A 13,574-nucleotide genomic window follows, 5' to 3' on the forward strand; every position below is an offset into this window, starting at 1 on the left:
AGAAATGAGTGATTAGACAAAAGATCATTGGGTTTATGATATTTACAATGCCTATGGAATTACTTCATTGAATTGGAATTGATCTAGGAACATCCATATCACAAGTATGGCCCCTATCATCTCTAGATCTATGTTGTTATGGTTTTTATTGTTGTGTTTTCTATTGTGTTTAGATCTAGAAAGCCCTAGGAATAGAATGCATGAACCCTATATGACCCAAGGCCATGGAACAAAGTAATCTAAGTTTCCCCACAAGGACTTGATGCAAATTTAGATTCACAAACTTGGCTATATTGTTTCTATCCACGATTCAGATTTGTTTTTTCAACATAATTTTTAGGATGCATGGTCTTGTTTATCATTCTTAAATGAAGTCAAACATATTCATCTCATTGTCCATAAGTATATCCCCAAGTGTAGTAGCTATATTATGACATTTCATAACTCATGGTTAGTGCCTTTATAGTTTTTTCTCTTAGAGTCATTGTCTTGACAATATCTTTTCCTATTTTTGTCTCATTTCAATAACCTTTTAGTTATCAAAATTACACCTTCTATCTTAGCCATCTTCAGATATCATGATCACACCCTCTATTGGTCATTTTGGTCATTATGACCACACCTTAACAACTACCTTTAGGTCTTTAGCATTTTCATCATACTCATTGATTGACCCCGAGTTGCACATTTCCCGTCATTCCAACTTCACTTTTGGTTCACTATCATGCTTCGATTTCATTCATTATAAATACATCCTAGGTTTTTCTTATATCCTTCAATTTCAGTTATTATGATTATATTCTAGGTTTTCTCTTAACATCTTTTGATTTTGGTCATCGCAACCACGTCCTAGGTTTTCTTTAACTTCCTTTGATTTCGGTCATCAGAACATGTCTTAAGTTTTCTTTATCATCCTTTGATTTTAGTCATCATGACTACGTCCTAGATTTCATCTCTATCATTCTTTAATTTTAACCATTACGACTCCATCCTAGGTTTTCTACATCTTCCTTTGATTTTGGTCATCGATCACAACCACGTCATAGATTTTATCTCTATCATCCTTTGATTTCAATAACCATGACAATATCCCAAGTTTTTTTATTATCCTTCAATTTCAGTCATTACAATCGCATCCTAGTTTTTCTTTAGCTTTCTTTGATTTCGATCATCATGACCGCATCCTAAGTTTTCTTTATGATCATTTGATTTCGATCATCTCAACCACATCATCGATTTCATCTCTATCATCCTTTCATCTGGGTCATCGTGACCTCGTCCTAGGTTTTCTTTATCATTCTTTGATTCCAAGCATCACAACAATGTCCTAGATTTCATCTCTATCATCCTTTGATTTTAATCATCACAATTGCATCATAGATTTCATATATATCATTCTTTTATTTATGTCATCACAACCGTATCTTAGGCTTTCTCATCATTCTTTCATTTTAATCCTAGTCGCATCCCAATTTTTCAAGTATCTTTTAGGTAATTTCATTTTCAAACCACACTTGTACGATTGGTTATTTGCACCTTATCTTTGGTTTCTGATCGTGCCTATACAATTGATCTCATCATGTTAATATTCAATTTAAATCATACCTATATGATCGATCATATTATATCTCTATTAGAAACATTGGATTACTCTATTCCCTAGACCTTGACCTAATAGAGTGCATGCATCTAACCTAGGGCTTTCTAGATCCTAATCAAAGTGGAAACAATGCATTCAAAGAACCAATATGATATTTGTTGGGATTGAGCCCATAAAAACAAGATATAATGTAATAAAGTTAGACTTCATTGTTCTCTTGTTATCTCTTTGATGTATTGACATTGATTTGAGCATTTAATTCATATCTCTTATATTGTACATGACTTGGGTACATTAAGAGTTGCATAGAAGATACAAGTCATAGGTTCCTTATAATTAGATAAGTTGTCCTCAGTCAGCTCATGGATTTAAGCAATCTAGTAGAAATTGTAGTGCACCACCTCTTAATTGGAAGGATGGCTTGTCTTGGCCATCGGAATGGGTTTCCCGTGGTGAGTTTACTAGTATATGTGATACACACTAGATAGGACCTACGATGAATCATGACACAAGGCTACCAATTATCATGATTCACCAAGCAACTATATTATTGGAATTGAGCCCCTAAAAGCAAGACTGATGTAACAAAGTTAGACTTAATTGTCCCTTTGCTATTTGTTTGGTGTATATTAACATTGATTTGAGCACTTAGCTTATGTCTCTTACATTGTACATCACTTGGGTTCATTAGGAGTTGCATAAAAGATTTAAGTCATGAATACCTTATAAGTAGATAAGTTGTCCACAATCGATTCATGGATTTGGGCAATCCAATAGAGACTGTAATACATCACCTTCCAATTGGAGGGATGACTTGTCTTGGCTGTCAGGATGGGTTTCCCATGGTGAGTGTACTAATGTATATGATGCACACTGGACATGACCTATGGTAAATCATAACGCAAGGCTATCAATTGTCATGATTCACCAAGCTACTATACTGTATAGATTCTAAATCTTGAGAGGATATTGAGTTTGTGCCAAAATCAACAAAAGACTTTAACATCTGAGTGAAACCGTGGTCACATATCCCTATGGAGTGGGTCATGGTTGATGGAGGTTGGTGGCAACAAGTATTCTCAATAAAGGCACCATGATATCTCATGGGATTGAGACAGTATGTCCCCTTGGGTGATCCAAAGGACATGTGATTAGGAAATTAGTGGTCACAGTAATTCATTTAGTAGAATTTGACATATGCTCCTTGGAGCTAGAGTATATCAGTTGATCACATAATAAGTGGGATATGTAACTCAATGATTTGAGAGGTAATCTAAATAGGTGATAGCAGAACTTGTTAAATTATGAACACTAGTTCATGGGAAGTCTACATGTAATGGATAGTAGGTCATGGACCTGAGCACTTGGTGTCTTGTTCTAATATAAATAAGGTACTGGAGTGTAGTTGACTCCCTATAATAAGATGTTAAGTCAATTTCAGAATTTGATTTTGAGGGAGTTAATAATCTTATGGGTCTCCATGGTTCCCATTCTAAGCCCATATTCCTTTATGGCACCGTTTATGAGGGTTGGATGGGTTTTTAATCCACTTTTGGGATTACGGGCGTTTTGGTAATTATGCAAGGTTGCACAGAGATAAGTGAGTGGTATCTCTAGACTGAGCTAATTGATTAATTAGGGTTTTATATGGTTAATTAATCAATTAGTAAACTTTTTAGGCTAGATTAAGTAACTCAAGCCCACAGTGGACTTAAGTCACTTAAACCTTGTACGAAACCTATAAATACCTTTTTAGGGGTTAGGGTTTCCATGTCTTGTCATTTTCTCCCTATAATCCAAAGGGAGAACCCTAACCTCCACCCTTGAGATCTCCATCATCTCAATGCTTAGACACAAGGAAGAGTCATCGAGTATAAGATCATGGTGTTTATGAGATCCATTACGACTTTGGAGTTATCTACATCAATTAGAATCAATCCGAGAACATTTGGATCAAAGGTATGTGGCTTTATTCTCTAGATCTATGATATCTATGGTATCAATATTAGTTTTTTAATACTTGGTTTTCTGCTGCAATAGATTTAGAGAGCCTAGGATAGATTTTTCATGTAACTTATGAGATCCAACGCATGGGAACGAAGTGATCCGGGGTTCCCAACAACTAATATCAAAGCCATATAATAGGTTCTAACATGTTAGATCTATTCTAAGGTGTGCTAACTCTATTTTATAGAGTTGTTTTATTCATCCCACAAACCTAAGGGATGAATGAATGAGATGTTTTTATTTGTTCAATAGAATGAATGTCAATACAATGATTATAATTGTGATATCTTATTTTTTCTTTCTCTAGATTGGGTTGTACACCCTATAAGGGATATAGGATTTTTATTTAGTTGTAAAAATCTTTTATTTTCAATAGATGGGTTGTGAGCTCCATTATAGGAGCATAAGAATTTTATTATTATTGAAAAATTTTCAGTTTTGTATATCCTTCTATAGTGACCCAAGAGAAGGAAAAAAATAATGTTGAAGGTTATTTTTTAGATTCTATGGTAGTTAAAAAAAAACAAAGCATTCTTAGAAGTTCTTGGTTTGAGATCCATAGCAACATAGTGACGTCACTTTTGAGCCAAAATTGAGCCTACTTCCAGAAATTTTCTTAAGGCAAATCACATATGGTTTTAAATCTTAGGAAGTCAGGAATCCAATGCTTCAAACGGATCACAATTTGGAGTTGAAACGAATAAGATATAGTAGAATGTTAAATCAACTTCAGAATTGGATTCTAAGGGAGTCAATAATCCTATAGGTCCCAGTTGTCCCCACTCTAAGTTCATATACCATGATGGCACGATTTATGAGGGTTGGATTGGATATAGGTTCACTCTTATGCATAAAGGTGTTTTGGTAATTACATAAGGTTGCATAGAGGATGGTGAACAAGGTTTCTAGATTAGGCTAATGTTATGATAGAGCCCTTAAAAGCATGACATGATATAATAAATTTAGAATTCATTATTTATTTAATGATACTTTAGTTTCACTTTTATCTATCCCTATTTCATTTATTGTTTGTTATGAGAATTCTCGTCTAACATCTTTTGCATTGTACGTGATTTTAGTGCATTAAGAGTTGCATGGAAGATCTAATTCATAGGTTCCTTGCAAATAAATGACTTGTTCACAACTGGTTCGTGGATCTAGGCAACCCATTATAGGTTGTAATGCACCACCTCCTAATTGGAGGAATGGTTGGTCTTAGCTATCGAGATGGGTTTCCAATGGTAAGTGCACTAACGTGTATGGTTACACATAGGATAGAACATACAGTCATAACTTAAGGCTATCAAATAGTTATGACCTCACCAAGCTACTTCATTATGTTCTCTCTCAACCTTGAGAGAAAATTAAGCTTGTACTAAAGTTAGCAGTGGCTTTGACTTATGGGAAAGATTGTAAATTGATCATATATTCCCTATGGATTAAGTCACTATTAATGGAAGCCTGTAAAAATAGGTATTCTTAATAGAGGCACCATGATATCTCATAGAATTGAGACAAAGTGCCCTCTTGGGTGATCGTAAGAAGGTGTGTTCATAGAAACTATGGTCATGATAGGTCCTTAAGTAGAACTTGACATAAGCTTTTTGAGAGCTCAGACATGTCAGCTAAACACAAAATAGGAGGATTTGTAACTCAAGAATAATTGAAGTAGTCTTAAAAGGTTGATAGTTCTCACCTTGTTAGACTACGAACATTAGTTCATGGAGAAATTGAACATAATAGATAATAGGTCACAAACCCAAGCACATAGTATCTCATTTTTATTTACATAGGATACTAGAGTGTAAATGATTCTTTATTATGGGATATTGAATCAACTTTAGAATTGGATTTTGAGAGAGCCACTACTTCTCTAGATTGCAATGGTTCTCGCTCTGAGTTCATATACCTTGTTGGCATGGGTTATAAGGGTCAGTTTAGCTCTATGCTCACTTTTGTGCATAAGGGAGTTTTGGTAACTTCGCAAGGTTGCACAAGGATAAGTGAACAAGGTCTCTAGATTGAGCTAATGATTAATTAATAGGATGTTGAGTTAATTAATCAATTAATACCCAATTTGGGCTAAATTAAGTGACCCAAGCCCATGTGGGTTCAAGTCACTTAAGCCTAGTTAGTAACCTTATAAATATCCCTTAAGGGTTAGAGTTTTCATCACTTTTTATCTTCTACCATCCAAAGAGAATAAAGAGTCCTAGCCTCCATCCTCCAAAAATCCCCACTATTTGTGTGATAAGGAACGAGGTTGATTCATCGAGTAGAAGATCATGGGTCTACAAGACTTCCGATGACATCATTTTGATTCTTCAACACTTGGATTTAAGGTTTGGGAACATCCAAATCTAAAGGTTAGTACTTCAACCCTAAAGAACAATTCTTTGTAAAAATCGGTATTGCTTCTATTGCTTAAATCTAAGATGCCAACATTTAATTGATTAATTAAATGGCCATCTAGATAGAAAGAAAAAGATAATAAAAAAAAACTCTAATTTTCAATCTAATAAAAAAAGCAACTAATAAACTAATGAATAAAAAGAAATCAAAAAAAAAAAAAAAAACTAAAGAACAAAGAAACTCACTTACCTTTGGAAGATGCAGCCTACTCACTTTGGATCAGTGGCGTGCATGGTTCTCTTGATGATACCATGGAGATCTTTATGGAAATTGGGATGTAAACCCCTCTAAAGTTGCAGTCGTGGGGATGCTTGTGCATAGACTGGTAGTCTTCAACCCATAGTGCATTCCATGCTTAGTGAAAATCAAAGCGATGGTTGTCCTATAAGCAAATTGTGCATGCTCCACTCAACGTGCGCGAATTATCTGTGTCTTTGAGAACCTCTTGTCGCGTCTTAATGAACCTAAATTGCAACCTATATATAAAGTGAATGTGGTTGTGGACTGTTTGTAAAGATTCTCCAAAGTAACTCCCAAAGTGGCCTGTTGTCATGTGTGTCTTCTTGGAGAATAACCACCAACTCTGTGTGTTGTGGATTTACAACTTATGATACCGCCCTTCCTTTCATAATATGCCCTCAAAATCCAGTTGGTGCATCATGATTGCGATGAATTACAAAGAATGGTAATGGTGGCGATAATCAATATCAAGAGCTGGTATTGGTTGTAGTGAAGCACTGGAATTGCTTTGCATAACTTGGTGTGATGATGTTGTGATGCTTCGACTCCCTGGATACAGAGGATTGGGCAAGATTGCCACTACATGGGGTCACAAACATTAGGTACAGGCCAACTGAGTGGCTTTTAAGAGCGGGGACCAAACTTGGGGCCACCAAATGCAACATGGCCTCTTGACTCTCCAATCCTAGGCTTCTTAAGATCTGCAAAACAGACAATTAGTGGCTTATCACAACCCCTCATAACGTAATTTCCATTTAGTGCATTGATTGCTGCCACTACCATATCTCTATTAGAAAGCTTAACAAATCCACAACCACGACTCTGCTTCATGTCGTCCCATACAATGAAGATGTCTTCAACGATGCCATCAGGGGAAAATATTTCCTCCTTGCAAAATCCTCAAGATGGTCGTCGGTTAACCAAAATGGAGTTGGGGATTGGATTCCAACCGAACAATTGTCCTTTATGCTACACTTGAAGCCCACCAATCCCATTTTGTATGAGAAGGGTCAAGAAGTTATGGTCTGAATAAGGCAGCATTCCCATTGCATACTCTAGCTAAGGACAGGGTAGATAGAGGTTGGCAGTGAGGACTTGTAAACCCAAATCCATATTCATGGTCTTGTTTATATACCACTCTTCCAATCCCAAACTCTTTGATATCCCTTTAAATAATTCTCCAACTATTTCTCTAATTCTTTGGGTATATTCTAAACAAAGCTCATTGAAGCCCGTCGGTTTGCTAGGAGAGTGAAACCATGAATGCACAAAGACCTTGAGAAAATCTCTCCATAAAAAAATTTGGTCTACCGTAGCATTGAAGTTTGTGTCGCACCTAATCGGAGACAAAAACGTGGGTCCCTTGAAACTCACACTTCTCCTCCTCCGTCAGATCAAAGAACCCTCTAAATGCCTCAATCATTCTCGTCATCAGACTCTCTGGCACGTCGTGATTGATCAACATGAAGAAGCCTCATTCCAGACAGGCTTGGTCAAGGTCCTAGATGGCTTGGGAGCGTTGATCAGCATCACCAAAGGTGAGTAAGGAGAAGTCGATGATGGGGATGGAGTGTTATGGGTCAAAAGCGAGAAGTTGATTGGGATCAGTGGTGAAGGGGTAGGTGGAAGGGATGGAGGTGAGAACAGAAAATTCGGATAGGGATTTGACACATGTAAAGTTAGGAGGTTGGAAAAGGTTTGGAATGGCGGTGGCCATGGCGATTGTGCAACCGGAGATGGAAGGAGGATGGTGGATGCATGGATCTCCAATTGATGGTTGGAGGCTATGTGGTGATTCCCTTCGATGAAGATGTTTGGTGATGAAGAGAATCTCTTTCAGAGGCAAATACGTCAGCAATGATGAAGATACAAATGAAAATCTGAACCTTCCTCTCAAATGAAGACGCTAGCAATGGTGAAGATGTGTTGAAAATATAGGCGTTGTATAGGTGCGATGCTTCAGAATCATGAATGAAGAAGCAGTGAAAGAAACCTCTGAATCAACATGTGATGCTTCTATGGTTCTCTTGAAGCTCCCGGAATCCTTGAATAGGGGTCTCAAGATTAATCGATGATCTGTTGATATTCTCCAAAATGACGCACTATTGACGAGTCCTCTGGCAAAATAGATCTATGTTGGTGAAGTTGGTCCCCTGCTCTAACGCTGAATGTGATGATCAAACGTCAATCTAGTCTTGTCGGAGATGAAAGTCTCTTTCTTTTCTCTCTCAATGGTGCAGTTGTACCACTCTTTCTCTCTTAATGGTGTGGTTGCACCTTTCTTTTCTCAAGGTGTCGCTCATGTGGGGATCTCCCCTCCTTGCTCTAGAATGGTGCAGTTGCACTTTCTTTTCTCTCTGAATCCTCACGCCCCTCTAGAGATTGTTGTCCCCTTCATCGTGATTCATTCATCCGCTTTATGGTAAGTCTTCTTTCCATGTAACGTTGGCTATTCCCTTCATCCTCAGCCTGATGCTCTCCAAACCGCCCTCTTGTACTTTTCCCCAAAACCATCCTCATTCATCCATTATTTATATTCTTCTTTCATGCCCCGAATCCACCCTTCCAAAACCGATGTGGTCCATTTCCATGAGCATCTTCTGCACTTTCCTATTGACTCCACCTACATGGAAAAAAACCACTCACCAACCCGGAGAGAGCCAGTAAGCATCCGCATGCTGCTAAGTCACCTTCCTAAAAATATTCTCCATCCTTAAGGACGTCTTCAAGCTCCACTTTCCCTAGGTTCAAAAAAAGAAAGCAAGAATCCATGAAGTCAAAACCATTCCCGCCATTCAAAATCAACATTCCTTTCACTAAAATTTCAAGAAGTCATTAAATCCCAAATAAGAAAATATCAATACATAGATAAAAGGTATAATACATAAATAAATAAATATTAGAAATATTTAATATAAAAAAATTAAATTAATGAAACATATAATAATAATTGAAGTGTCAAACTCAAACCACCTAAAATTAAAAAATTCCTTCCATGTAATCATAAAATAAAATAAATAAACAGAATACAAATAATAATAATAATGAAATGATATAAAATAAATCAAAACTCACTTAATCCTAAAATCAGTCAATAAAATAAATAAATAAAGGAAAACAAGAAAACAAATCTAAATGTATCTAAATGGGCCTAGTGGGCCTAATGTGGTGCCTAATGGGCCAAGTGTATCCAAATGGGCCTAAGGTGCCTAAGTGGGCCTAAGGTGCCTAAGTGGGCCTAGGGTGCCTAAGTTGACCTAAGGTGGTGCCTAATGGGCCAAGCGTACCTAAATGAGCCTAGTGGGCCTAAGGTGGTGCCTAATGAGCCAAGCGTACCTAAATGGGCCTAGGATGCCTAAGTGGACCTAAGGTGGTGCCTAATGGGTCAAGTGTACCTAAATGGGCCTACGATGCCTAAGTGAGCCTAAATCTAAATTAGGACTACCAAGAGTCACAATGGGGTTAGATAAATCCCTTAACTAAAGTCCCCAAGGTGACTTAGAAAAGATAGGTTATACGAGTAGTAATGAGCCACTAGGGAATTGTTGTAAAATACTGAACAAATACCTAATAGGACATATACTAGGAGGACAAAATGGAGGGTTTACAAGAACGTAGATATTTTATTAAAATATAAATTTTTTTAATGAATAAATTAAATCAAGTTTTATGAAACTAAATATCTATTTAAATATATATATATATAGATAAAGGGTTGTATATATTTTTCTAGTAAAAACTTTTAAAAAAATAAAGTAAAACCAAAATCTCTTTTTAAGAATCCGAAAATTCGTGTTCTTAATAAATTTGAAACTTTTTTTTTAATAATAAAAATGAAATATTATATATATATATATATAAACCGGATAACTTCTTTTAAAATAAATTGCAAGACTTTCTAAATAAAATTGGAAGTTTTTTTTTCCCTAAATAAAATAAATTAAAATATTTTAAAAAAAATACTTTATAATTCAAATGGAAATTGTTTTTTTTGTTAATAGAAAAGGATTGAAAGACTTTAAATAAGAGATAAAAAATTCCTTTTAAATAAATGTTATTTATTTATTTATTTCAATACAAGCAAATTTTTTTTTTTTCTCTTTCCAATTAAATTTGTAAAAAGATATTCTTTTAAACAAAAATTCTTTTGGATAAACTAGTAATTTAAATAAAAAAATCTTTGTTTTTAGATAAACTTGTAAAAACTCTTTTAAAAGCCAAAAAAAAAATTTGTAAATGAAGTATTATATAAAATTCCCTACTTAGTAAAAGTCAATGAAAATTTTCTTTTTTAGACAAGGTTGTGGAATTTTTTATTTTTAAATCTTGGACTATTCTTGCAAATAAAACTAGAAAGATCTTCTTTTTAATAAAAGATAAGCAAAACTCTCCTTTTAGATAAATTAAAAAAAATATATATATTATTATTTGTTCTCAATCTTATAAATATTATCTACTTTGAGTCGTGTCTACAGAGTTTAGAAATTCATATTTATATAGCATTAAGAATTTTTTTTGAGAGAATTACCCAAAAGGGTAGGCTAGGTAAAACAATTACTAGAAAGGGTGGTATCTTTTAATAATTATTGGGGAGGACTTTAGTAAGCTTAATATATCAAAACTGCCCTTTAACTAAAACTTTTAAAATTCAAAGCATTTAAAACACTTCACTTGATTTGTCAATACATTTATGGTATATGGGTCCCACATTTATTGTAATTATTGATATTTAAATTTTAAATCAAAATTTTGGGTTTAACCCTTACAATTATATATAATTTATTATTTAAATTTACTATTTAAAACAAAAATACTTTTAAAAAATATTTTCAAAATATCATTTATTGTTTTTTTTACCTTTTTTATTTTTATTCTAATTTTTAATTTTATGAAGAAAAAAAAATTTTTATAATTATAGAATAAAAATGATGATTTTTTCATATATATATTATAATTTTAAATTGATAAATTATGTTTTTGTATTAAATTTAAGGAAGATAAAATTTTTAATTTTTCATTCAAATTCTCTAAAAATAATAAGAAAATGATAGAAAATGTGTAATTATTTTTTATTTTTATAATAAAATAATTTAAAAAAAATTATATAATTTTTTTTCCTTTGCATAGTGTTTTTTTTTTTTTTTAAATTTTCATATAAATTTTTTTTCTCAATGCATCGAGTGGATAATGTTAATATATTTGATATGTTGAATATTAATAAGGTACAAAAGGTGATCCTTAAGATTATTACTTTTATTATACAATACAAGCACAACAAAAATATATTATAATTACAATATAAATACATTTACATTACAATAAAACCTAATTAAGAAATTTATGAATTTTTTTATAAAAATGGTAATTTTGTATGATCATACCATATTTCACAACATACCTATATCATAAATAATTTCTGAAATAAAATGAAATACTAATTTGAATTCACGTGGTTTATATATATATATATACAAAAATTATTAAATAATTTCAAAACACTAAATAAATGTTGTTAATATATTAATACGATGTGTTAATACCATTAGGGTATGAATAAACATTTTTAAAATTATTACTTTTATAATGAAATATAGGTACGATATAAATGCATTATACTTACAATATAAATACACTATCATTACAATATATTATAACATAATTTATTTTATTTTTATTTAATTTTTTCACGAATTATTTATTATATTATGATAACAAAGTTTTTTAATTGTATATTTTATATATAAAACGATATAATAACTTTAGGATATGGTTTTTATTTATGAGATATTAAAATTTTTTTTTTTTTACAAGATTCTTTAAAAAATCTCAATTTAAAAAAAAATAACAAATTTTTAAATAGTTAATTGTTCAAAAGTGATAACAATTTTTTCAAGTTGAAAAATGTACCGTTGATTGCCTATCAACATGTACTTATCATCATGTATGGGTCCCACATCATTTATCAACTTGTACTTATCATCATGTATGAGTCCTACATCATTGACAATCTCAATTTATTTATAAATAATATAAAAAATATATTAAAAGGTAAAATTGTCCTCTAAAAGAGTGAGCCTTTATAGTCATTAGTTTTTCTAACCCACCCTTTTGGGTAATTCTCCCATTTTTTTTTCCTATATGATGATGTGAGACATCACAAAAATTACATTATTATTTGTTCTCAATATTTTAAAAATGAAATTGCATAAATTTTTTAACAAGATGAAAATATTAGCAAGTGTTTTTATAATTAATTAATTAATTTATTAAATTCAGACATTTCTTTTCCTATATATGCCTTGTCAAGCAAGGAATAATTTCAAACCTTGCGTATGACTAATTCGACCGATAGTTCTTAAAAACGAGAGATCCAAAAAGCGGTTAGAAAACGTTAGATATTCTGGAGTTGGTTGATCAGATGATTAGGACAAATGGTCCACCTTTTCAACCCTCCAGGGCATTTTGTGCCTTGAAGTGGTCCGAAAAAGGTTTTTCAAAGCTCCCAAATCGATTCCAATCATTTCAGTGAAAACAATTATGAAGAAGAAAAAGAAGTCATTTCAAAAACTCGTACAGATTCAAAAAAGAAAAAAAAAAACGTTTCCTTTAAAAGTGTTTTTGAAAGAAGAAAAAAAAAAGTGTTTCAATGAAAATGTTTTTGTTTTAGGTATTTTTTTAAAAATTACTTATAAAATGTTTTAACAAGAAACACCACAAATCATTTTTTAAAATTTTAAAATCATGTTTTTGTAAAACAATTTTATATATAGAAACGGTCTTTTTAAAAGAAGATTTTAGTATTTAAGAATGATGATTTTGTTGTAATATAATATCGGCTTTTTAAAAGACGATTTTAATATAAATATAATTTATAAATTTGTACCCAAATCATTTTTTACAAAAGACAAAGCTAAAGTGAATATAAAGAGTTGTATTTTGGAAATTGATTCATAATTTATGAGGATGAGTAAAAAAAAAAAAAACGAAGATTTGTTTATTCTTCGTAGAAATCAATTAACAAGAAATCTATTTTTATTTTAATAATTTAATTTACTTTCTTTCAAATAAATATAAAATATCATAATACATTTCGGATAATGGATTCATAGTTAAAAGAACTTCATATACAAACATTTTATTTTTTTTCGCCCATAATAACCTTGTGACCAAATACTAGGATTTGCACTAGGCGACTAGCCTCAATTTGTTCCTAGTAACGGGTAAAGTAGTTTTCAATTAGTGGTATACTAAAGACCAATAAGACAACACTTCATCAAGGATAAGGTAACGAAAGTCAACAACTTAACCTTTATTC

Source organism: Vitis vinifera, chromosome 10 (assembly GCF_030704535.1).
Source record: "Vitis vinifera cultivar Pinot Noir 40024 chromosome 10, ASM3070453v1".
Lineage (NCBI taxonomy): Eukaryota > Viridiplantae > Streptophyta > Magnoliopsida > Vitales > Vitaceae > Vitis > Vitis vinifera.